We start from the raw sequence: 23,634 nt of genomic DNA, 5'->3' as shown, positions 1-23,634 counted from the left end.
GAAAAAAAAAAGTTGTTCCCAGACAATGAAGTCGTTTGAGTGTGGACATTTCCAACACAGGCAGGCGACAATGCCCGCAGAATTCTCAACCTGTTGCTATAGTAGCAGAAAGAATGTGATTCCAGCAGCTCCCAGCTGAGATCCACATCCAAATCCCTGCGGCTCCGGGAGAAAATATTAACCCATCAGTGCCCTTCCTCAGAAGCAGAAACACCAGGTAAGATATCAAAAATTTCCTTAGGAGCTGAATGTTGTCATCCTAACATTCACCTATTTATTCATTCACCCAAAACTATTTGTTCACATTCTGTTATGCCAGCTCATAGGTTTTCTGCGGTAAACATGCAGACATAGCTCTTGGTGTTGAGCAAAAGGATGATATTAAATCATTGCTCAGATATTTTATGTACCATCGATATGATGTAGCATCAGTTTTCAGTAAAGACATCACCAGAAGGGAAACAACATATCTGTGATAATCAGATTATATATATATATATATATATACATTAATCACACAATTATCTGTTTCCATGTGTTAGTATGACAAAAATACCAATCAGATCATGCCTCCTGCAAAGCACTGATTTAAACGAGGTGTTTAATCAAGTCAGTTTTTCACATAAAATAGAAACAGCATTGTTTGTCGGAGAAGCGCTGGAAGCAATTGCTGAATAGTCACCAGGCAACAGAAATGGCAGGTGAAGTCTCAGAAAATATACAAAAGCAGCACAGTCATAAGGACCTGGGGAGTGACTTTTCAACAGTCCCCACTCCAACTTACATCTGTTTCAAGACAGATGGAACCTTAGGAAATCGGATTTAGAAATGACCTATTATCCAGCTTACTTTGCCTTACATTGTGGTGCAATCTCGTATGATCGAACACCTTCCTGCTAGACTTGTTTCCCTTGGAGAATTAATAGGGGGAGGTTGGAGTTTCTTAGCAGGATGAAGTATATAGGTAATGATATCCTCACAAGCTTTTTGGGAAACAAGGCAGCATCAATCAGATTTTCAAGGAAAAGCTAAAAACCAAGAGGGCAGGTTGCTAATCTTGGTTGGCTACTAGATGTGGTCTCAGGGAAGTCATATAATCCTTTGTACTCTCAGTTTCATCAGAGGTATATCTGATACACCATGGAGCTCCAGAGGCACAGAATGAGCAATGCCTACAAATCAGTGACCTGAAATAAAGTATTCCATTATTATTCTCAGTAACACCATAAAACACGGTTTTTCTGCCCTGGAGAATATTGGAGAACCTCAACTGTACTTTCAAACTCTGGTTTCTTATCTCCACTAGAGGCAGAAGCACAAGCCTTTCACAAAACTAATCAGGGAAAGAAGTTTCATCAGGGAGTGATCTTCACCTGTCTCTTTTCACCATTGCAACACTGGACTAGGTTTGCAAGAAGGACCCAAATGTTCGGTGTAGATGAAATATTTTTTTGTGTTTTTTTGTTTGTTTGTTTTTGCCTGAAAACTAATGATAACAAAAAGGACATTGTGTGATTGAAAGTAATGACTCCGCCCCCCAATATAATGGCCTTCCTAGAAGTGGGTATTGAACAATTAAACCTAGTCCCCAGTTTTAATTGTAACTATGACATTTGAGGTACTTGCAAGAATTCTTTTCATTTCAAAATCCCATTAGACAGATCACATAGCAAAGACTGAGGCTACTTCCACATTACAAGGTTCAGGTTAGTTCAAGAAAATGGACACTATTCTCCCTCTTGGTTGCTCTGGTATCCAGCTATGGCTTCAGCAGCTTTCCAAAGCAGGACAATTTATAACTCCCTCACATGCTCCTCACCCACTATGAAAAAATCACTAGTAGGACCCTCATTCCTCACCTCTCTCAGTATCCATGTTCCTTGCCACATGACTGACAATTTCTCCCTGAAAATATTTATTTTCCTGCCCTTTGATACTGGGTTTGGTCATGTGACTTACCTTGATCAACAAAATGTTAACAGATTAATGACACAATCAGAAGCTTGCTCAGTGCGGCTTGTGCTGTGTCTCTGCCATCACCATGGAAGAATGCATGCAAGCTAACAGTTTGTCCCAGGGTGAGGATGAAGGACATGTAAAGCCAATCCTAAATCTGCCCAGTCTAGGTTAACTGATTGTCCCCACACCAACCTGCTGTAAGACACTGACATTTTGTGGTTCCTTGTAAGGCAGCATTATTGCAGCAACTGAGACAATCCCCATAGTCAAATTCACCTACAGTCTAAGAGTTAAAACACCACCTTTTACCTTTTTCAAGTAAGTTTCCCAACACAGAGTCCTTTACATTGCCAGCATTTATTCATAGATTCCATACCATATTCTAAATTCCCAGGGATGAATGAAAAACAAAACATAATTCCAGCCATTAATTTGTTCCTGTTAACTTTCTCCCATCCAGGATCAGGGTCAATGTACTTTTGCCCAAAGATGATTATAAAGTTTATGGAAGTAGACTAAGTCAATGAACTCTGAACCAGCCAAGTGTTATTTACCAAAGTACACCTAAAGTGGAATCACTATATCATTTAGTGATAGAAGGAACTGACATAACCATAGGGTTATAAGTTTTTAAACCTAGTCAATCACCAAAGCTTTCTAGATTTCTATCTATATATATTTGGCTGAACCCTGGCACAGGCCTAGGCATCTGTGTTGTTAACAAAAGTCTCAAAGTAATGTTGATGATCAAAAGAATTGGGGCCCTTCCCCACCTACTAGAACTCCTCCATCTCATAGTTGAATATCTTCTGAGTTTCACTAAACATTTGTGATGACATGAATAGCCTCAAAGTGAACACAGAAGAACTATCTCCAGAAAATCACACATGTCAGTTAGTTATTGTCTGCCTAACAAATTATTCCAAACCTCAGCAGCTTAAAGCAATATGTATTGATTATTGCTCATGAACCCATGGGTCTGGATTGTCTCCTCTCTGCTGGGTCCACTCATGTGTCTCCATTACTTGCAGGTCTACCATTGTCTCACATGTTTGATATAGGACTGCTGTCCACTGGGGTGACAAGGGTCTCTGGGTCACAGCAAATGAGCTCAGGAGGGACCACGTGGTGACAAGGCTGGATTCCAAAGAAGCCAGCAGAGGTGAGAGAGGGCTCTCAGAACCTAGGCTGGGGAGCAGTACACAAACACACTTTAGCTTCTGTTCATCCTGTTACAGGGCAGGGAGAGGGGCAGCCCAAACCCTGCAAACCTGCCTATTCTAAATGAGTTCTGTCATCCACCACATCAACACAAAACATGAGACTTTAATGGGAAGGAACTTTAATACAACTAGGAAACAATACAGGAAAGGCAAAGAATCTAGTTTCTAAATCAAGCACTCAAAGTTACCCGTCCCCTCGTGGGTAAAACTCCACCCAAATGGGATTGGCCCAGAGCAAGGCCCCAAACCCTGCCACAAGTCTAAAGCATCTTCCAGTGGGGACCCACAGAAAAGGGTCAGAAACAACCAGACAAGCCCGGAAGGAAAAGAGCAAAATCAAAATCAGGATAAAAGCTGCCATTGTCACCTCCCCATGGGTCTCACCCACATCTGTGTCACCCAGTCCACGACCAAAAGGCAAGTGCAGTTTCTTCACATGTCTCGAGGCCCCATGTGCCTCCTCCAGGTCTCCTGGCTCCCTTCTGCTTCCTTCCTCATTCTCCTCTATAGCTTCTTCTCTTCCTGCTCAGCTCCACCCTCTATTTGGGTGGGGCAGGGAACCTGGAACCTCCCCCTTTCCTGGGGACCACCCTGTTACAATCCCATTGGCCAGGGTAAGTTATGAATTCCAGATTCAGGGGCTGGGGAAACAGACTCCACCTCTCCATAAGAGGAGCTACAAAGTCAAAGTCACATCACAAGAGAAGCAGGGGAGGTGGGGATAAGAGGTCATTTTTGCAATCTATTATTAAAAATAATGGGGGAGGTGGGGAGATTGCCACCTCTGATCAATTGTGATTTCTACATGAAGACCAAAGTGTTCATGCTAATCTCAAAAATGAAATCCTCAGGTGGAAGCTTTTTCTGATATTCCTCATTTCTACTCCTACTGATACACATGAACACATCCTATTTAATCTTTAAGATCTCAGCTTGATCTAAAGCAAAAGCAATCTACTTAACTATCAGCACTATTTTATAGTATCCTTGGAGCTTTTAAAGATGATGTGTATGACATAAGGCTTTGTGAGGGCAACTCTGTGAGTCCCTTCCAGGCCTACAGAGGCAACGTGACCCATGATCATCAGGACTACATGCTCCAAAGGACCCCACAACATAAATATGAGGAGCACCAATAAGCAATTCAGAAATATCACAGGATAAAGGATAACACAGAAAACCAGCAAATACCCCGAGGGCCAGGAAGCTAGACCTCGATGAATATTTCAGGCTGATGCTAATTACATCTTAGCCACCAGCCTCTGGCTACGCCTCCTTTATGGCATTTCTCTACTTCACTCACCCTTGCCACAACTGTGGCCATTTAGGAAATGTACTGAAAAGACAGTAGCTCAATCCACAACTGTTTTCCCTGATCCAGGTTCTATGATGTTGCAGTCGAGCTGGCAGGTAGCAGCAGTTGTAGTATTTCTACAACGAAGGTGCTGCTGTCTGTTTTTGTGTGAAATCAACATGACCTTTCAGTGAGCTCCACTCAAATTCTTTAAACACCTACTTGTGAGGTCTGGGACAACAGTGGGTGGTAGAGAAAGGAATTCCAGAAACCAGAAAACACAGGCTGGCAAAGAAGGGGCTGGCCAGAACTAGGCAATGCCTAAAGGTTCCTTGGAGGGAATACAGAAGCGAGGTACAAAGTACCCGCTGCTCCAGTACAAAGATGTGATCAGCACGTGGTACGGTTCCCATTGTCTGGCCAGTTTTCAATCTGCTTGATAGGCTCGCTGCACTGCCTAAAAGACTACACAACAAGAACAGATAAAATATATATATATATATATATATATATATATATATATAAAATGAGGGCCTCCCTGGTGGTGCAAGGGGTTAAGCCACAACCTATGAAGCTATCTGCAGCCTCCGCAGCACGAGTTCTATCCCCCAGCCAAGGAGCTACCCACATGGCGCAGCAGACCTCTCCCGTCTCGCCCGCTGCTCCCCTCAGCAGTGTGTTTCAGTCAGTCTGCCTGTTCTGTTCCTCACTCTGTCTCTGGTGGATCCTCTCACCCCTCACAACTCTGGCCTGTACCTCAGTTCTTGTATTCATAAATAAATAAATCTTTAAAATATATATAATGAAACAAGCATAAGATTTACTATAAAGATGACTCAGAAAAGCCAAATTCAAGAAGATATTGTCTTCCACTTACCGTAAGAAGAAACCTTAGGAAGTGTGAAAACCTATAGAACAGGCCAACAATGGGAAGTGCTGCCCATGCCCTGCCAAACTGTATTCTACTGCTGAGTCAATGTCTGGAAGAGAAGTAGGTTTGGGAGGGATGGTAATGCTTTTATACTGTGATGTGTCACAGCCAAAGGACAAAGGCCTTTGAGGGCCAGGAAGGTGCTGTCAACTCCAGGAGCAGCTCACAGTGGCATCCACTGGTTTTGGATTCATCCCTGAAGAGTCACAAACCTAAACCTCACATTTCTAGTTAAAATCATCCCAATCTCCTCCTGCTCACCTGCTAACAAAATAAGTGACCTTCTTGGATGTCTAATGAGCTGGCTGATGGGGCTGCTGTCAATCTACATTTTTGATTAATTAGCCAGGCTTATAGCCAAAGCTATAAGCAAGCAAGCTACTGGCATTATCACCACAGGCACATGGTTAATGACAATGATGAAGAATTAGTTCCTTTCTGCATGACATCCTGTACTTTCCTGGGGCTTTGAAGAGAGGTATACAATCCTAGAGGATTTGCACTCTGTGGTCTTCTCCACTTCAACACACACGCATGCAGACTTTATGCCCTTCTTACATGCCAGGAAGTTCAGATGTGTCATGTTGGTAGACTGAATTTTAGGGCTATTGTTTACTGCTGCTGTATAAAGCTAGATATGCTCAGTGCAGGCTGCTCTTTTCAGGGAAGCATTAAGTTGCCTCAAAGCAGTGCCAGGAAAATCACCTGCGCTGCATCCTGCAGAGACACCTGGGCACACCTTGCATGTGTGTCACAGAAGTGCTGCCAGTCGAGGCCATTCTGCTAGAAAACCCTTAGTTCATCATCTTGGCACTATAAGGTCATCACAGTGTCACGGCTCGAGGCTGTTATGGAAACAGGGCTCTCTGAAATGTACTATAGTAGTGTAGTATAAAATTGATGCTATGCATAGTCTTATCTTTCCTAGAATTTGGGGTGGGACTCCTCCTCAGGTATTAAAGTTTGGGCATGGTCAGGAGCCAGAGGCAGTTTTATTCCTTCACATGCCAGTGCAATCAACAGCTTGTGTTTAGAATAAATATTTGAAACTCAAAAGCCTGTTAACAATGCAGCGCTTGACTGCTCTGAATTACTCTCTCACCCACAGCCATTGAGGGAGAAGTTCTTGGCACCAGCCCTACGCAAGAAAACCTGCTTTCCAGCCTCCTCCATTGCCTTCCGAGCCTCCCCTCAAAGGGTTCTCAACACACCATACAAAGATCTCAGTTTTCTCCCTCAAATACCACATGAATCCCACATTGAATATTACTTTTTCCCCCACCCAGAGCACCACAGATTTCATTCAAAATCTCCATGTTCATGTTTAATTAGGCCAGCTTCTCTTTAACTCTTTTACTCAAAGCCTCTTCTGGCATTTATCATTCAATATTGCAATCTTTTAAACAGGGTTTTTATTTGCTTGTTTTGTTTTGGACAAAACTGTCCTCTTGATCTCTTTTAAAGCTAAGGTAGCAATTAAGCTACTTTTCAATTAGTCAGAGATGCCCAGATATTAAAATGCCCACAATCCTTAGCACTTTCCCTTCCTCAAATCCTATTTGGTAAGCTATGTGCCCCCCACTGCCCCCTGCCCCCACTACCACCCCCTGCCCCCCCTCTACTCCCCCCCTAGGGCTGAAGGGGTAAGTAGTACTAACCAGAGGTAATTAGTATGTTAAGTTTGGTCCAAGGGCAGGCTATCAGGTTACAAGTTCTAATAAACCCTGCTGGGAAAAGGCATTTCTTTGTCTCAGAACTAACCAACTAACCAAACAAAACACCTTCAATTCTACCAGAAACCCTCCTATCTAAACAAAATAAATGGCATCTCGACTAAATCCCATCGAAACAGCGGGAAAGAAAAGCCCACACCAGAGTAATTAAAATGAATGAAGTGGCCCCACTGCTGGCAGCCCTTACCACAGGGAGCGCAGGACCCCTGCAGACCCTCACCGGGGCTCAGAATCCTCCTGGGGTGGGGTGAGGGCGGTGAGGGGTCCAAGACTTGGGTGTGGGTGCAGGTAAGCTCTTTGCATGCTTGACCGGGACTCTCAGCCATCTGCCTGCCTGTCTGCCACTCCGTCCTCTTGTCTGGGTGGGAAGGGCCAAGATAAAAAAAAAAAAAAATGAGCAGGTTACTCACTGGTCTTCCCAGGCTGGGCACACCCAGGAGGAGGGAGAGGCCAGGCGCAGGCAGGGAGATTCTTCCGAGGCTGTATGAGAGATCTTGCTTCTGATTCCTTTTGTTAGTACTTCCTGAACTTTAAACTGGATCTGCAAAGGCATGAGTACTTTGGGAAGGCAAATAACACTCGGGTAATTAGATTCCCAGAGCTTAATGCAAAGGTTACTTTGTTCTAAAGCAGTGCTTTAGAACACATACTTTAAAGTTTAACCCTGAAATGTGTTTCCACTGTGCTAGAGCATTAACGCTGTCACAGGAAATGAGGCCAAGGGGCTGCCCTGGTTCAGGGGCATGCAATGGTCTGGAGCAGGCAAATCTGATTGTGACTTACACAATGAATTTCTCTATCATTTAGGCTCTAAGTTTTAGAGAAACAGGATTCTCAAGAGTTTCCCAGGTCTGAACTTTGCATTCTACTAGAGGTACATTCCTGAAGTTGGTTATCTAGAAATCACGGTTTTGTAAATGGTTTCACACTGAAAATGCAAGACCTCGTTACTTGATAGCTGCCTTCCATAAATACTGAAATGAAGGCTTTCACACATGGAGGGATCCCTCAGTCACCTGTCTGTTTTTTAAGCGTGGGTGTTCATGAACAAAGGCAGAGCAGTACCGTAGGGGAAGCTGGAGCAATGCAGCTGAGCGTGAGCAGAAAGGAATTAACACAGAGCAGCACTGACGGGACCAGGCACTTATTAAATCCTGTAACTACCCAGACAAGGGAGGTATCATTCTTTCCCCTTCACATCTCAGTCCACTGGAGCTCAGAGGTTGGGTGGTGTTTTGCAACCATTCCAGGCTGGGTAGGTTCATCATCAGGTGAAAAGATAATTTTGGAGACTTTGGTGGATTTTTATTAGGCCTTTATTGCTGAATCAGGGGACAGACCAGCTTTCCCTCTCAGTATCTTTCTGGCGGTCTCCTCTCTGTAGTTGTGCCGACTCAGAGTGGCACCATCCTTACATCCCCTCGCCCCTCATCATGGGTGTCCCTATTTACATATGTGCACACTCCGTGCTCTCTGGGTCCATGTGTCCATAATTATAGGTGTGCGTGCAAGGCCACAGGTGCAGGTCATAGACGGTGGGAGGGTATAAAAGCCTGATTTTTTGCACATTTACCCTTCAGGTGGCCTCAGGAATCAGCCAGTGTGCAGACGGTGCACCCAGCATTTGGACACAGTTTGCCCAAATCTGAGACTCTGTGTTATAGTCTCACCAAGTCACCAGGCATGTCTCCCCCTGTTCACTTCTCTTCCACTTGCCACTGGACTAAAACTAGGTCACATGTTCATAAATCTTTATACTATTTCAAACACTGATATGGCATGGTGTCTAATTCTGCAGGATGCCAATAGGTACAAAAAATGTAGAAAATGTACTAGAACGGGTTCTCGACTGTAAATTCTCACAACTCTAATATGCAAATATATATCTTAGCTCCCAAGCTCAGGACAGAGAGTGCTGTTTCCATTCCCCAGTTTCCCCAGACACCCTCCTTGGGAGGAAAGGATCTTTTGGGCTATTGTACTTTTGTACTCCTCTCCTGCATCTCAATACTTGTGTTCTCCCCCAGTACAATGGCGTTGGGGTGGGGCCTTTGGGAGGTGATTAGGTCATGAGGGCAAAGCTCCCAAAAATGGAATTAGTGCTCTCAAAGAGGAGATTCTGCAGAGCTGGCAGCCTCTGCACTCAATACGTGAGGATACAAACAGTTTGCACCCCAGAAGAGGAGCCTCACCTGCCCACGCTGGCGCCCTGACCTCAGACTTCCAGCCTCCAGCACCATGAAAAATAAATTCTGTTGTTTCTAAGACACCCAGTCTGTGCCATTTTGTTATAGTAGCCTGAATACAATAAAAACACCTTTTTTGGAAAAAAAAAAAAAAAAACTATGACAAAAAATATTAAATAGTATGTAGGAGTATAAAGTAAAAAGTAAAAATCTACCTTTTTAAAAATAATAACTAGTCTCATTCCCCAAAGGTAACACTGTTAGAAATCTTGTGTCTCTGCCTCAGAAACTGTTATGTGTATAAAGCATATACAGATACCCATTTAAAAATACAGCAGTCTCTCCCTTATCCTCAAGGCCAACCCACCCAGTGAATGCCTGAAACCTCAGATAGCACCAAACCTTATACATGCTCTTTCCTATACATACAGACCTATGATCAATTTATGAATTAGGCACAGTAAGAAAATAGCAACCACAATAATAAAATGGAACCATTATGTCATTATTCTCTTATAAAGGTTCTGTGAATGTGGTCTCTCTCTCATAGTTGAACTTAATATTTTCAAATCCTGGGTGAAATGGGTAACAAACTACAGAAAGCAAACCCAGAGATAAGTGGATACCACTGTCACATAGCCAGGATTGAGTGTATCCATGACGTGTTAGTTGGCACTTTTTAAAAAACTTAATGATACAGTGGAGACATTCCATATCAGCATATCGAATTGCTACTGGCAAGGAAGAGTCAAGAAAAGCAAAAGCAGATCTATAATAAAGATTGACCACTTCCTAAAAGGGTCCCCCTATGTGGCTCACAGGATGCTTCACGATGGAATATCAGGGCAGCCGTCTCCTTCCTTTTCTGGCTATAGCTATGGAAGGCTCCATACCTGACACTGATGTACAGGATGGGGAGGAACCAAAGACCAAAGTTGCACCCCAGGCCACTGTGAGAAGGATCTGATGAAGTGCAGTCACCATTTACAGAGCAGGTTCATTGTTAACAGGCTCTTGTCTTGTGGGTTCTGCTCCAATACCTCACCTTGGCTTCTTATAAATTCCCGACATGATCAGTAAGATCTTGAAAAAACAGAGCCACAATAAATCTCAATCATTTCCATGATGCAGAGATTTCAAAATTGGCTCCTACAACCTTTTTACTAATGAATGAAATGATTTTCAGACAATATGTGGGTCCTCCCTGAGGGCACATACCTGTCCTAGTGTCTCAGCCATGACACAAAATTCAAATGTGCATCCCCATAGTGTGTAGGGATGCAGAACAGAGTGTGTCATGAATCTTATGTGATGTTAATATGGTTAGAACAAGCACCAAATATTTAATTAGAAATAGCTTTCCCTAGAATTGCAAAGGTCATTTGAGGAATGATTTGACTCATTTCTCTCAGAACACTGTCTAGAGAAATGTAAATCAATACGTTCTTATTCTCTTAATATATTTTTCTGTAAATGCCAGAGAGCCTTTGAAATCAGTCTACTGGGCTATTTACCCCAACCTTGTTGTGGGAGCATCTCCGTAGTTTGAGAAATCACCCAAGGCCGTTGCTTGATTTGGGGTGTCTAGGCTTTGACCTGATCCTCCTGCCAATCAATCATTATTTCTTTCTTTCTCTTCACTTTTGCTCATCTTGTAACAGGGTGGTCCCCAAGAAAGGAGGAAGTTCCAGGTTCCCTGCCCCACCCAAGGGAGGGTGGAGCTGAGCAGGAAGAGGAGAAGCTGCAGAAGAGACTGAGGAAGGAAGGAAGCAGGATGGAGCCGAGACCTGGAGGAGGCGCGTGGAGCCTAGAGACAATGTGAAGAAACTGCGCTTGTCTTTTGGTCGTGGACTGGGTGACACAGATGTGGGTGAGACCCGTGGGGAGGTGACAATGGCAGCTTTTATCTTGATGTTGATTTTGCTCTTTTCCTTCTGGGCTTGTCTGGTTGTTTCTTTTCTGTGGGTCCCCACTGGAAGATGCTTTAGACTTGTGGCAGGCTTTGGGGCCTTGTTCTGGGCCGATCCCATATGGATGGAGTTTTACCCACGAGGGGACGGGTAACTTTGGGTGCTTCATTTAGAAACTAGACTCTTTGCCTTACCTGTATTGTTTCCTAGTTTTATTAAAGTTCCTTCCCATTAAAGTCTCATATGTTTTGTGTTGATGCGGCGGATGGCAGAACCCCTGTAGAATAGGCAGGTTTGCGGGGCTTGGGCTGCCCCTCTCCCTGTCCTATAACGATCTCTCTCTCTCCACCCAACTTCCCAGGCAAGGAAAGTCTTGACAGTAAAGTAACAGAGACAGACTGAAAGACTTGCTAGAGGACTTGCATTTTTTAAATGCAGTTACAGTTTTAAAAAATACTTTGCAGTTTACTCTAAAAGATAAAAAAAATGGGGAACTTAACTAATCCCTCCTCCAGCTTTGACATCTACCCCAATATTAGACTGTAACTTTGAGCACAGGCTGAGAACATGACAGAAATTTATTCATTTTGGGGGTATTTGACCCTTTCTTGTCCTCTGTTTAGCATAATCTTCATGTCTAATGCTTTGTGCCTGATTCTCAGTTAAATTCATCAAAGACCATCCATCCAGAAAGATGTCTACACCTGGCACAGCCCCAAGCTGACATATGCACACAGAAATGCTGGCTTCGCTGCTCTGCAGCAGGAGACATGCAGGAACAGCAGCAATCGAAGACAGGCAAGGAAGCTTCACTTTTGCTCTGCTCAAGTCACAGTTCAGAGTTACAGCTTCCTGGTCTCTCAAGTGAGGATAATTTCATTTACCTAACAAGGCTGTGAGTGCACATTAACTGAAAGAAGTCTGTAGAACATTTTGTAAATGGCAAAGGACTGCACAAATGTCAGATAGTGACCATCACTGCTACGTATGTTCATTTAAGTGAGCAGTAAAGCTTGGTAACTAGTTAACAGGAACCAAGTTGCTTTGGCTGCTCGTGGTCCCCAGCCATGGCCCTGCTGTTCCCAAAGTAGGTCCATCAGAATAACTGGCAGGAAAGCACAATCCTATCAACAGTAGAAAATGGACCAGATTATTTTCATGTGGTCACAGACCTTTTCCTCCATTCATCTTGCTGTATCAGACCTTCTAAACTATTTCCTTTTAATATATTTCTGCAACTAGTTTAAACATTTTGTTATGAAAATTATCAAATGAGAGAAAAGTAGTGTCACAAGACTCCATATATATATATATATATATATATATATATATATATATATATATAGTACCAGCTTCAACAATTATCAATTCATTCAAATCTTGTTGCATGCATATCCCTAACCCACTCTGGATTATTCTGGAGAAAATTACTAGTATCATTTTATTAATTCTATTAATAAATTAATAAGAATTAATTTTATTAATTCTGCAAGTATTCCTAGAGGCTAGGGATTCTGTTTGTAAATATAACCAAAATGCTATCACATTCAGAAATGAACTATAATTACTTAAACATTGTTTAATATTTGATAAATATTAAACATTTTGGGTGATTTTTTGGTAGTTCAAATCAATCCTACAATTGGTTGATAAATGCTATTTTTTCCATCTAAAGGTGCTTTTCACATGTTATTTTCCCTTAATTTATTGCTAAAACACCAGGTTCTTTTGTTATGTAGATTGTCACACAATTCACTCCTTGAGGATAGTTTGATTTAACACATTTATCTATTCCTGTTTTTTTTCTGTGAATTCATAGTTAAATTTAGAGGTTTGATCAAGTTCAGATTCGATTTTTAGAGAGAATAGTTAGTTGCTAAGTGGTCCTGTGTACCTTAATCAGAGCTCAACTTATATACGATTATCTCTGATTTGGATGCTTAGCAACCACCTAGAATCAGGACCTGAGTATTACTTCATAGGGATTAGGAAATCATGATTTTTCTCCCATTACTTCTTAACTGGTAGGCTACTGTTATTAAGAGTTTACATTTGTCTAAAATGAGAGCATGTGTTTCTCACTTCTGTTTTTGGCTGTGAGGTGTTACATTAAATAATCTGTTACTTTTATCTATATATTTCATTAAATCTATTATGCTAAAAAGATGACTTGGTTAAATTTAAAAAGGCAGACTTTGGGGGAAAACAACTAGAAACATTAATCAGAAACCTTCAATAAAAGGGTAGAGAAGATCTGTCCACACAGTACATTGTTGAGATTCAAACTTGAATCTGACCCTTGTGAACTCCATGAACTTTGGTCAAATTTTTAACATTCTTATCCTACAGTCATGTCATTTCTGAAATGGTGATAATAATAAAATATTTATAATAATAATAAATAGCCTGTGGCTTTGTGAGGATTCATGATAAAGTATCCAAAGAGCCTGTTCTGATATCCAAAAAATAGGAGACTCTCAACAGCTGACAGTTACTACTAGTTTCTCAGTTGTGTCCCCGGCACCCAGTACAATGCCTGGAAAACAGCAGCTGCTGATATATGTTGGGTGAGTAAAGGGTGGATTGGCTTAACTTTGTCCCAAGCCTGCGATGACTTTATTTCAAGTTCCTGGGGATACAGAAACAAACAAAACAGTCTCTACTCATGAATTTACACCTAATTATATGCAGGAATGGAAAAGGGCATTATTTGCTTCCAGGTGAATTAGTCCCATCAGCTATTTTGAAAATAAGTACTACTGGTAATCACAGGGCTAGGCAAGAGAGGGAAGTAAGATGAACTTAACTACATCATTAGAGAAGGTATCAATTTTCACTAAAAGAGAGACTTATTTGTACTGTTATTAACTGTGAGTTTGCCTGGGGTGTGTTGAAGGCTTTCCAGTGTTGTGGTTTGAGTTTCATCCCTTCAAAAGGTTGGTTCAACCTGTGAGTGTGACCTTATTTGGAAATAGTCTTTGCAACTGTAATCCAGTTAAGATGAAGTCATATCGGCTTGGGGGGGCTCTAAATCCAACCATGGGTGTCATTATAAGAAAGTGCATAGTGGGCCTCCCTGGTGGGGCAAACTATCGGTTTGCCACTGCAGCACGAGTTCGATCCCTAGCCAGGGAGTTAATCACGTGGCACAGCAGACCTCTCTTGTCTCACCTGCTGCTTCCTCAGCAGTGTATTTCAGTACATCTGCCTGTTCTGCTCCCCACTCTGTCTCTCTGGTGAACCCTCTCAGCTCTACCCCCTGCACCTCTGGCCGACACCCCCTCTTGTATGCATAAATAAATAAAAGTGCATAGAGACACAGATACACAGGGAAGAAGACCAATTTATTTGTTATAGAATTGTGAAGTGGAGGCAGAGGTTAGAGTCCTGCTGCCAGGAGCCAAGAATTAGCCAAGGATGGCCAGTAATCATTAGAGAAGGTGAGGAAGGAATCTTCCTCACAGTCAAGGGAACATGGCCTGACTGACACGCTGATTTGGGATTTGTAGCCTCCAGAACTATGAGAATACATTTCTTTTCTTTTAGGCCACCCACTTTATGGTATCTTGGTACAGTGCCCTAGGAAACTCACACACCCAGGGATTCCAGACCAAGGATGTGCACAGCTCAGCCACCTGTGTCTTAAAGCCTACCTATAAATTGGCTAGTGGGAAAGAGAGGAGAGCGGCTGGGAATCCCAGGAGACACTGTATCAATGTTAATTCCCTTCCATCAACTGAGCCTGTGATTGACTCTTCAAAGCTGTGCAAGTACCAACAGGTAAGTCAGCTTTACTTGAAAAGCAGGTAAGCCGAAGCCACAAAACTTGTTGGCACTGATACCTTGGGAATGAGGGTGCTCTTTGTGGAGGTTGGCAAGAGGCAAAGGGGAAACATTCACATCATCCAGGCAGAGTGGGGGAGCACCCTCCACCAGCACCAACCTGTCAATCCTTATTCTCTCAGAGGGAGGCCCAACTGTCTAGTGGAGATGCTTCCCAGCTCTCCCCCAGCTGCCCAACCTCCACCCCAGCCTTGCTCAGAGAGAAAGGGGAGTTAGGATACAGTAGAGGTGCTGGCAGGCAAGAGGCGCTGATTTAGCACCCCTTAGACATCACAGTCTGGATATATACAATAGTAAATGGTGCTGCTGACCACGTACAAATGCTCCTAAGCCCCCTTTGTGTGCCAGGCACGGGACTGAACACTGGAGAGATGAAGAATGAGCTATATAGTCTTTGATAAATTGTGTTGGGAATATGGGATTGCTTTTTATTTCCCTCTTAAAATATTCTTTATTATAAAACTTTTATGGTGAAATGCTTAAAATTAAAACCCTGATCTAATCTTTTAAAAGATATATTCCATGCATTTATTCATAATGTAAGTGCATTTTTTTACAACATTGCTCAATCATCAGCAAAACGGAGCACTAGGTGCTCAGGGAGGCGGTGTCTGGCCCCTCCTCCCCCATTTACCCTCACCCACCTCGCACTCCAACACTAGGTCAGTAGCACATGAATTAGCACTTAATTGGTGGCTAATTATTTCAGGTGTGCTAGTTTTATTTTCCCAGATTCCCTCCCCCAGGGCATACATCACCTTGTCACACTAGCTGTGAGCACCTACTCAAAGCCCACCATGCCCCAGGGTTAGCTAGCTCTCCAGATGGGACTTCGCAATCCACTTTTCTTACCTTTCTGGAAAACGAGCCATAACAAGCTGCCTTGTGATTATGTCAGGACAAAGGAGGAAGCAGAAGAGACTATGACTCAGATTCCTGCTCACCTTTGGGGTCTGCTTAGTCGCTTCCTATTGGTTCACTCTGAAATGGCACCACCAAGACCGTCAGGCAAAATATGCAAGTGGGACTAAGGGTTCCAGCCGTGAGGCACCAGCACCTGGGAAAATATGCGTCTGTGCGTGTGCACACGTGTGTCCTGGCAAGTGAACACCTGAAGGCTAGAGCCACTAAACCTTTCTTAGGTAGAAGCAAAAAAAAAACCAAAAACAAAAAAAAAATAGACTTTTTCTTTAACTTCTAGAATTTTATTGTTCCTTTGTGACTGTCACAGATGCTTTGACTAGTGCTGGAAGCAGCAAGGATTGGGCCCCATCCATCTTTGGAAATGCAGGTAGAAGTTGTATGATGTGCCAGACAATATGATGAGTTATTTATAATTGTTCTTTGTTTATTCCATTCAGAGGCTCTACCAGCTAGTACTCACACTGTTTGTATTTAGAAACTGTCTAGAAGGGGCAGATCCAGTCCTGGGGCCTTCAGCACAGAATTCCTGCCTGACCACAGCTCACCACTGTTGGGTTGGAGGAATACCAATAAAACCAGTATCAAGCAAAATTGCTAGTTCCTAGCCATTTTTCTACCACACCCACCATCAGTCAAAGCGATGAACTTTGACAGGTGACCCTTGAGTGAGTCCACCAAATTAGCCTCTCTCCAGCCACGGGCGGGGGAAACCAAGAACCCTGCTGATGTTGTCCAACTGGGGCTGAAAGTTGCATCCCCCCTCCTCTCTTCACCAGCAGAATCGAGGTCAGAGGCGTAGAAACCAAACCAAAGTTCCCAGGAGTCATACATTCTAGCCCACTGCTGCCAGCCACTGTGGGAGTGGGAGGCACAGGGGCAAGGGAACCCCGACCTTCCTTCATTCCCCAACAGCTTAATGAAGATCTGGGCTATTGTCGTCCCAGGGAACAAACCCCATGGCTGTCTGAGAGAGACTGATTTTTATTCTCAAACCACGCAACAGATCCTCCTTTGAACTCAAAGTCAGCCATAAAATGGCTCATAAACTTGTATCTGGGGTTACAGCCCCCTTAGAGTAGGAGACCAGATCTCCTCCAGCCCCTGGGTTGGTTGAAACCAAGCTGCTAAGGAATGTCCTTGGTGTTTTCACTGGGGGTGGGAGGCTAGTGGAGGCCTCAGCTTTCACTGGGCTGCCGCAAGGCAGGGCCTTCTTTGGCCAGATTTTTGCTGTTCTTGAAATCATAGGTGTATTTGCTGACACCATCTGTGAGCAAGAGAGGATATCTATTGGTTGCATGCTTTCGGATAATTCTGAAAAAAGTCACATTAACATTCTGAGGTTCATGGGCTTCCCTGGTTGTGCAAGGGGTTAAGACGTAGCACTATGAAGCTATCTGCAGCCACTACAGCACAAGTTCAATCCCTGGCCAGTGAGGTGACTCACATGGCACAGAAGACTTCTCCTGTCTCACCTGATGCTCCCCTCAGCAGTGTATTTCAGTAGATCTGCCTGTTCTGTTCCCTACTCTGTCTCTTGTGAATACTCGCACCCCCCCTCACACCTCTGTCCTGTACCCCAGTTCTTGTATGCATAAATAAATCTCTAAAAAACCACTGTGGTTCTAGCACATAAGTGACCCTCAAAACTAGATATTTTGGGCCTCCCCGGTGGCGCAGCGGTTGAGCGCTGGGTTGCGAAGCTGCCCGCAGCCTCTGCAGTGCCAGTTCGATCCCCGGCTGCTCCCCGGCCACCGGAGGAGGGTCCCGCATGGCGCATAGACCTCTCCTGCTGCCCACTGCTCCCCTCAGCAGTGTACTTCAGTCCTTGTGCCTGCTCTGCTCCCTGCTCTGGCTCTGGTGAATTCTCTCGCCCTCCCGCGCTTCTGACTATACCCAGTGCTTGTATAAACAAATAAATTAATTTAAAAAAAAACTAGATATTTTATATATCTCATAAACAAGCACCGTCTTTGAATCTAGTCAAGAGAAACCAACCATTTTCTTGTGACATTTATTTTACTTACACTCTTTGAAATCTCTTTTGGGGATAGAAATTCGAGGGAATAAGTCATCATTATTAAGATATTTACACTATGTCACTGATGAGTTCTCCAAACAGACTTAAATGTACTAAACCTACCACAGTGCCTTGAACTTCTTTTGTCATTTTTGTACCACTAAGAAGACTTTTTTTTTTTATGACCTGAGAATATCTAGCTGCTTTCAAATGGGGAAGAAGTTGTCATATGGTAAAAAGATTACATTTGTTCTTTCTGGGGCCTCCCTGGTGGTGCAAGGAGTTAAGTCTCAGCACTATGAGGCTATCTGCAGCCTCTGCAGCATGAGTTCGATTCCCAGCCAGGAAGCTAGCCACATGGCGCAGCAGACCTCTCCTATCTTGCCCATTATTCCCTTCAGCGGTGTACTTCAGCAGATCTACCTGTTCTGCTCCCCACTCTGTCTCTGGTGAATCCTCTCACACACACTGCTACACACCTCTGGCCTATCCCTAGCTCTTGTATGCATAAATAAATAAACCTTTAAAAAAAGATTTGTTCTTTATGAACCCAAAACATGGTGGATGATGGTAATAATAACTATAATAATAATTATTTTAGTGGAAGAGTTGACATCTAATAAGGACACAAACACACACACACAAAGCCAAAGTTTTCTAAGAACATTCAATGTATTTTCCCTTCATCTTCACAATGACCCTATGAAATCATTACTATGATTATTCTAATTTTGTAGATGAAAAAACTGAAACAGAAAAGTTAAGTGTGTTGTATAATGTCAAACTGTTAATAAGCAGGGAAGCCAGTCTTCAAACCAGGCAGTCAGCTGCCAAAGGACTAGTGGGTCAATAGCAAAGTGATGCCGAGTTCATTGTAACAGTGTGTGAACATGGGATGAGCAGTCCCTCTAGGGAGAGTGCATCCTTGCAAGTGGGAGGTGTTCAGGCAGCCACTGTTGGGAGAGTTCCCCCTTACCAGGACACTGGCAGCTTCCCCCTAAAGCCCTGGGGATGCTCATTTCTTCATATTCCTTCTACTGAGGTGCTTAATATCAACACAATTTTATTTTCTAGATTTGGACAATTACTAAAGTTACATTTTTCATCTTTATCTGGCAGTCGGTGTGCCATTCAAAGAGCAGAGGATCCATTTATCATCACAAATGATATTCAAATTTCTGTCAAAAGAACAGATTTCGGTTTGTATACCTTTTCTAAAACTGCCTCCCTTTCTTCTTCTTGGAAGCAGATGGTAAATTATGTCTCTGTCTGTTTCTGTTCTAAAGCCAAGAAGCTTGTCAGTGAGAAGGATGCTACCTAGCACCTGCAGTTTGTACTACTGTTAGGTAAGCCTCAGTCAGGATGGATGTCAAGGTTCAGGCAGACAATGAGGCTGGAGATGATGCTGACTTAAGAGTCAGGTAAGCTTCCAATAAACCAGCCTCTGCGAGTCACTATGCCCCCTCCAGAACACTAAACAATACCCACTTCCTCTCTGCTAGAAGTGCCAAGTCTAAGCAGCATCTATAAAGTAGAAATGAAATATTAGATTTGTTGAAAGACTGCTCAGTTTGTCTCTCTCCTCTATATTTTCCCTTCTCTTCATTTATTTAAATATTAAGACTCAATTTCAATTCCACCACACACTATGGCACTTTCTAAACAAAGGAATTGGATAATGTACTAAGTTCATCTTTCAGCCTAGGAATAATCAAGATGAGACTCTTGACTTGGTTCATAGAATCTCTAAAGCACTGACATAACCGCCCTTTGTTAGTCTTAGGGCCAACAAGGAGGAGTCTAGGCTTCAAGCAAGTTCTTCATAGTTTCCTCTCCTTCTATTTCCAGTTCTTTGACATCTATTTCAAAATGCCCTTTCTGGGCACCTGGAAGGATGGAAGGATCTGAAGAATTCTGACTATTGTTACTTCCACAAGTGAGGCTAGTACCACAGCAAGCCTTAGGCAGAAACAGAGCAGAAGGAAGACAGGGAAGGGACAAGATAAGTGGGGAGGAAACAGCCTGCAGCAGCCTGCTGTGCCATCACAGGGGCCAGGCTGCTCTGGTGAACAAAGATTTGCTGCTAAGAATAATATAAGAGTCAGCACTAAAAATGGCGATCCATTCTTTGTAAGATGAATGCTCTCCAAGATACTGAGAACCAGCTCTCTGTGGTAATGGGAAGGAAAGGAAAAAGGAGTAGAGAAAGATCTAGAAGAAAGAAAAGAAAAATATAAGGAGAAAAAAAAGTCCTAGTACTACTCCTAATCCTGATCCCAAGACACACTCATTCCCATCTCATGTGATGTGAAGGGATAGTCCGAAGAGATGGACAAAACAGGGAAGGAAGATGCTGGGCGTGGAAGATCCATTCACCCCCCCTCTTAAGAGTTTTTTGTTTGCTTGCTTTTTGTTCTGAGGACTGACATATATTGTGAGTCATATTCTTATATGAAAAATCCTGCATCTATTAGGGAGATAATTTGTAATTTGAGAATGTCAACACAAGAGGAAACAAGGGGGCCTCCCTGGTGGTGCAGGTGGTTGAGTGCCACATTGTGAAGCTGTCCACAGCCTCTGCAGTGCAGGTTCGATCCCGGCCAGGGAGAAACCCACATGGTGCAGCAGACCTCTCCTGTCTCGCCTGCTGCTCCCCTCAGCAGTGTATTTCATCAGTCTGCCTGTTCTGTTCCCCGCTCTGTCTCTGGTGAATCCTCTCACCCTCCTACAGCGCATCTGACCTGTACCCTGGCTCTTGTATAAATAAAAAATAGATCTTAAAAAGAAGAAAAGAAAAGTTGCATTGACCTGAGGGCAGCAATTGGGGCAGCAAGGGTGACATTGACAGGGGGAAGAGGGAAAGGCCATGGAAGCAAACAGAACTCTAAGCTGGAAGCGTCACTGCCACCTGCATCTCACTGGTCCAAAAGCAAGTCACACAGTAAAGCCTCTCGTGAGTGCTGCCTACATCACAGGGAGGGACAGTGAAAGTCTTGACCAGTCACATCATCTTTCCTTAGATATCAGTGCTGAGGGCTTAAGGAGAGAGGGAGAAATCCAGGACTTGAAAATAAAGATGAACAGCTCTGAACGGTTGCCATCTAAATGCAGTGAAGAGACACAGTGCCTTGCAAACAGACATTCGGTGAGAGGAGGGGGAACTAGATTGAACTATGGAGATGTGGAAATGGCCCCACAGTCCCAGCATCCTCTGCGGGAAAAGGACAATTACTTGGCAGAGGGAAAGCAGTAAGTCTCCCGAGATACATTCCAGCTCCAACTAATAATGTGTTGCTTGAGGCAACCAATTTGTACAAACAAACCAGTCCTGAGGAGGAGGGGGCGGGGAGAACACATAAAAGTAAACCCAGCAATTGCTCCCTCACCCCACCAAGCTCCCTCCAATTCACCTTCCTCCCACCTCTTGTCAGGAAAGCTTTCCTTCCTCATTCCAGTTCCACAGAAAAATGCCATCAACACAAAGCTCGCTGAGTGGCCTACCCTTCAGAAAATGGGGAAGAAAGAAAATTCTTTTCTGTCATGGTGTTTACAAAAAGAAGCTAAGGACACAAAATAGAACATCATTTTGGTTCAATTCTGCTGTTTTTCTGCAACTTAAAATTTTTTTTCTTCCCAGACTAATTCCTAGCTCTAAAATATGAGAAATTCTAAAAACTGCATTATAGTGTAATCATCATAATGGTTACTCCTTATTATATTCCAGAAACTTCATGTTCCTGGTGTCATTTAACTCTCAGAACAAACCTGCCGGCTCAGTATTATTGCTATTGTTTCCATTCTACAACTGAGGAAACTAAAGGTCAATGAGAATAAATAATCTGCCAAATATCACAGAGTAGGGGAGGAATAGAGCTGGTGTTTGCCCCTTTGCCAAACTCAGAAGACTAGGGTTTTACAATATTTATACTTAGTTCTCACAAGGAATAAATTTAAACACAATTACATAGCTTTTTTAAATCTAGAAAAGACTGTAATATTTGAAGTACTAGTCTCCAACCCCACCCCAAAGCCAACAGTTCAGGCTCTATCCCCCAAAGAGGCCAGCCCCCAAACAGATTGATCAAAAGATATTTTAAAATAGCTCCAGGAATATATTGAACTTTATTTCTAAATGGAAATATTTTAATATTTTTTTAAAGATTTCTTTATGTATGTATACAAGAACTGGGGCATAGGCCAAAGGTGTATAGGGTAAGAGGACTCACCGGAGACAGAGTGGGGAACAGAACAGGAGGAGCTACTGAAATACACTGCTGAGGGGAGCAGCGGGTGAGACAGGAGAGGTCTGCTGTGCCATGTGGGTCAGTTCCCTGGCTAGGCATGGAATTAATGCTGCAGTGACTGATGAGCCTTAACCCCTGCGCCACCAGGGAGGCCCGACTTTTGGGCTTTTGTAAATGTTCTTTAATGCTACTGAGCGGTTCTAAGATCTCAAAGCAATTTTCTGGAGAAACTTGCTAAAACACAGGTTTCCAGGCAGCTGGCTTTTGCTGTTTTCCCATAACTCTTTCCATCTGCCCTATGAAGACACTGCTCTCACTACACTCTAATTGCGTTTCCTTCCTCTCAAATACACCCAGAGCCCTCACTAGATTATAAGTTGCTTAGGGGCTGTGGCTCATCATTATGCAGGCAGGTCCTCCCAGGGCTTGGCACATCATAGATTCTTATTTGTTGAATTTAAATGAGTCAACTGTGCTTCATTGTACAAGGACCAGGAGGTCACCACACAGATATTCTTCAAGGCTTTTGTGCCACAGATCCTTTGTCAGTGTAACAAAGTCTAAGGACAATATGTTAAATACATGAACAATATATAGGACGTAAAAAGAAACTACTTATATTAAAATACTTATCAAATATTAAAAACAAATTTCATGAATTTTTGATATAGTAACAGCTATATTTCTTTATTAACTATTAATAAAGTCAGTAACTATCATGATTTCCAAGTATCCACGCAATCAATGAGATCTGTCTCAACTCTAATATACTATGGAAACATCTGTAATTTCTGTTGATGATTTAAGTGGAAGGTATTGTGGGTACTACTGTGGTTTATTGTCTACATCTGTAACTGAGGAAAATGGGTATTTCACTAACCTCCCCAAGTACTAGAGATAAGACAGATGGAAATTATCCATGCTAATGGACCGTGTAGACTCTGAGTGGTTCAAGTATCTAGTTTTGATCACCTGTTTGGAACTAAATTCTGATCTATGGGACTGAATGCAGAGCTTGGTCCTGCCAGAGCTCACACAGCAGAGACAGACCTGCACAGTGCTGACAAGCCTGGGTGTCCATCCTAATTGTGTCACTTAGCCAATGTGTGGCGGTGGGCATTGGAATCCTCATTTGTAAAAGGAGGATAACACCACTAAAAAGAACATCACAGAATGCAATCAATAAAAGGCATTGCAGTTTTCACCTCCTTGAGGATTAGTCCATTAGCAATCCTAAGAGGGCCCTGTAAAATCTCTGGTTGGAGGTCACAGATTTTTTTCATTTTTATATATTTTTAAATTTATTTATGCATACAAGAACTGGGGTATAGGCCAGAGGGGGGTGAGAGGATTCACCAGACAAGAGTGGG

The 23,634-nt window shown here is 43.0% G+C and overlaps 1 protein-coding gene and 1 long non-coding RNA gene across 2 annotated transcripts in view; one reads left to right on the top strand and one right to left on the bottom strand.

The window, feature by feature from the left end:
* The window catches only part of STON2 (stonin 2), a 137,925-nt gene that overhangs the window by 43,939 nt on the left and 70,352 nt on the right, over positions 1-23,634 (bottom strand). The window lies entirely within an intron of this gene.
* On the top strand, positions 113-11,529 carry LOC119239309 (uncharacterized). The gene is made up of 3 exons (XR_005123805.2): positions 113-217; positions 2,991-3,121; positions 10,988-11,529. It is a non-coding gene; the product is annotated as an uncharacterized LOC119239309 (long non-coding RNA).

Source organism: Talpa occidentalis, unplaced genomic scaffold (assembly GCF_014898055.3).
Source record: "Talpa occidentalis isolate TD23 unplaced genomic scaffold, MPIMG_talOcc4v2.1 talOcc4.11, whole genome shotgun sequence".
NCBI classification, from domain to species: Eukaryota; Metazoa; Chordata; class Mammalia; order Eulipotyphla; family Talpidae; genus Talpa; species Talpa occidentalis.
The sequence above is the reverse complement of the archived record's forward strand: the minus strand, read 5'-3'. Positions and strand labels throughout refer to the sequence as shown.